Source organism: Armigeres subalbatus, unplaced genomic scaffold, assembly GCF_024139115.2.
Source record: "Armigeres subalbatus isolate Guangzhou_Male unplaced genomic scaffold, GZ_Asu_2 Contig1454, whole genome shotgun sequence".
Taxonomy (NCBI): domain Eukaryota; kingdom Metazoa; phylum Arthropoda; class Insecta; order Diptera; family Culicidae; genus Armigeres; species Armigeres subalbatus.
In genome coordinates, this window is record NW_026942237.1 from 7166 (window position 1) to 10417 (window position 3252).

Sequence of the window (3252 nt, forward strand, 5' to 3'; positions counted from 1 at the left end):
GTCCCTGCTGCCCACTCATACCAGAACGTGCCAGAACTATAATAGTTTGCTTTCCGGTGTGACATATTACACTAGCTATAACATCATGGAATTCCTGTTCAGCTTTTGTACGATTGTTGTCAACTTTGAAGCGTAATGACCAACAATTCCATTACAGCTATTCAACCAGTATTATTCAACAACGTGAGGTTTTTATCTCTTATTCAGCTTGGTAATATCCCAAGGTGCCCCATAGCGCCCCTCCGGGCTAAAACGCCTTTTGGGTCTTCCATTATATACATATACCCTATTTGGTATGGCCGTAACGAAACTAGACCTAAAATTATGTAATTATATAATAAATGATGGGAAGGTTGGAAAAACCGAAATTTTCCACATTCTTTTTTAACAATCTGTTTATTTATGAGGCTCAGATTTTTAATAATAAACTCTACGGAGCCGAAAACATTAGAAATAATAGAATTAATTATTCCGAAGAAGTTGTAACCTGCACACGTCCGACTGCCTCGCGATGGCTGCAAAACAGCTGATTCAATCGCCACACGGAATGGAAACAAAAATCTATCCCCATGTAAGTCACAGCACACAGAACACAACACACCAACAGAACAGTCGTTGCTGATACCCAAATGAGAGCCACATTCTAATCTCCTCAAGCGAACATCAGCTGAAGGCGGTTGAAAAATTACGTTCCTAGCATGCAGCATCTTCTGGCAGCAGCATGATACTGGCTACCAAGCACGCCATAATTTTGTTTCAGGAACCCGATCCATCCAATATTCTCGCAGCATCCTATAGAATCCTCCCCGGAGTCAATCTCTCAACTAAATGATCATCAGCACGACAAACAACGGTCAGCCACACATATCGGTAGGTAGAGATATCCGATTCGATCTTCCCTTTTAGTTGTCGGTTAACTGCCAAGCAGGCATACGCGCGAGTGCTTAAGCAAGTTGTATTTTTGTGATTGATTGCCTGACCGACGGGAATAGAACAAAACGAAGTGCAGTGCAGTGGGTGTTGATTATGGCTTAGGGCCAGGTAATAGCTCTGAGAAGCTGGTTTAAACCGAAGTGCTAATTTTATCCACCCTACAGTTATGAAAACCTGCAGCTGGTTAGCCCATATTTGGTATCTGCACCGAGAAGCAACAGTGATGGAGTAGAGTTTAGATTTGCTTAGAGATCGGTAAGAGTGAAAAATGAAAATTAAGAAAAGCAACTCCGAACCGTGATATCAGTGACGAACGAAGTGATGATTGATGTTTAATTAACAGGCCTTTCATTCGCTGCAAAAATTATGTAGCGGCTTGTGAGAGCAACATCCCAAGACGACGGCGAATTGAAGTGGCTGGCTTGGATCGCTGGCAGAGGCCAGCAATCATCTTGGGTCTGTCCGGACAGACATGACGGTTTGCAGTCGCCGAGGGATACATTTTTACACTGACACACACACACACACTAAACTTTAGGTTAAGGAAATTAAGCGTAAGTACTAAAATACAATTTTATTGCATGTAAAATTTATGTTTTTACTTCGATACGGTGATTCCGAATAGTGTTATTTTTTTGTTAATGGGTCCACTATACAGTTTGAACCTATTGTTGGCGGTTCTGGGTACGTGGGCAATGGGGATCAGTGCCATCTTCGCCTCTTTCGAACTTTTGTCTCCGTCTCATGCGGCCCCCCCCCCCCTTAAGGGGGAAGTGACAAAGTTTCAGAAACATTTATGCGAGAGGTCTTCTTTGGTGGGGATCGGTCCATTGATCCTTCAGTAACCAAACGATCCCGACTCGTAGACTGCGCTAGTTGCTTTTTATCCTCTTCCTCTCTCATTTTTCTGTAGAAGTCCGTGTAGCCAAATATACTATATTAACAATATGATTCACTCTCACGAAATTCTGGCAACTCCACATGTGGCGCCAACTCGCGTCCAAAAAGGTCGATACACGTTATAATTAAACCTAAACTACCCAAAAAATGACGATCGTTATACACACCCACTTCAAAATGTCATCATGAAAAAATTATGGACGCCGGATGTTTTTTTGTGTGAAATTAATCGATTAAATTTCATCGAATTCTAGCCGAAAATCAAATGTTGTAGCAGAAGTGTGGTATCCATTATTTTGGTTAAAATGTGAAACAGGTTGCTGTTAAAGTTACCATTCTTTATTCACTTCTCGTATTGTAGTTGCTTTCTACTCTTACACAATTTTGCTGTTTGCCTGTTTTGTTCCTATACATCTGCAGCTCGTCTCGATGCAACACTTTTTTGATGTTAAAGTTTTGATTTTTTTTAATATTTAGGCATTAGGCATCAAGGCATCTTTGCGAAATTTGACTTTAATTAAGCCAAGGACTCGACTGGTACAAAAAAATCTAAATATCGACTCGGAACACTGGGCGTGAGAGAAAAATCATGTAGCTGAACAAACAGCGACTGTCTGATAAAATAATTGTGGAATAATTCGATCATAAACTCGGCGAGCGAATCAAAGAACATATTTTTGGGGAGAATCTGAACGCATTGAGGTACCAAGTCCGCGAGGTGGTCAATACAACAGCCTCAGAAGTTATTGGCATCATTCATACTTTGAATTTAAATGATCTGGCAGAGAGAAACAAACGCCTCCAATCTGACCTAATGGGCTCATATTCATATCTACAAGAAAGGGCGCTGTCTCGATTTACAAGATATACGATCAAAAACAAACCAGACGTTTAGTCTGCGACAAATTCTTCCGGATACTAAACTTGCGAAGTCTTCATTTGTTTGTGGACTCAAGAGTCTACGACTCAGTGAAACGAAACGAATGGTGGAAGATACTGCAGGCTTCTCAGTTGTTTAGGCTGATTCGTGTGTCACCGGATATTCAGACGCTCGATTTTGATATTCTGATGCTTGAACAGAATTCAAATTGCTGGAATTAAATTGAACAATAATAATTCGTCTAATTGTAAATCCATCTAATTTAAAACTACTACACAAGCTTTAACTATTTCCAATACGTTAGATAATAAAAAAAACTAGCGAAAAATACACCCCCCCGGGTGCTTCGTGTTCCAAATGTTTTCAACATCTTCCCAAAATTGTATTCTAATGATTTTTTACCTTTCCCCGTTCAATTCACCAACCTTCTGTATATACAAACCTAGCGGATCCCAAAACGAATTGATTGGGGAGAAAATCTTGCAAATCGATCAACCCGTTCGTGAGTTAAATAGTCAGGAAGGAAATCTCAACTCATT

General features: G+C 40.4%; 1 long non-coding RNA gene across 1 annotated transcript; it reads left to right on the top strand.

Annotated features, from left to right (window-relative positions):
• Positions 1 to 919: 919 nt before the first annotated feature.
• On the top strand, positions 920 to 1474 carry LOC134202834 (uncharacterized). Its single transcript, XR_009977354.1, has 3 exons — positions 920 to 1041; positions 1098 to 1188; positions 1277 to 1474. It is a non-coding gene; the product is annotated as an uncharacterized LOC134202834 (long non-coding RNA).
• The last annotated feature ends 1778 nt before the right edge of the window (positions 1475 to 3252 follow it).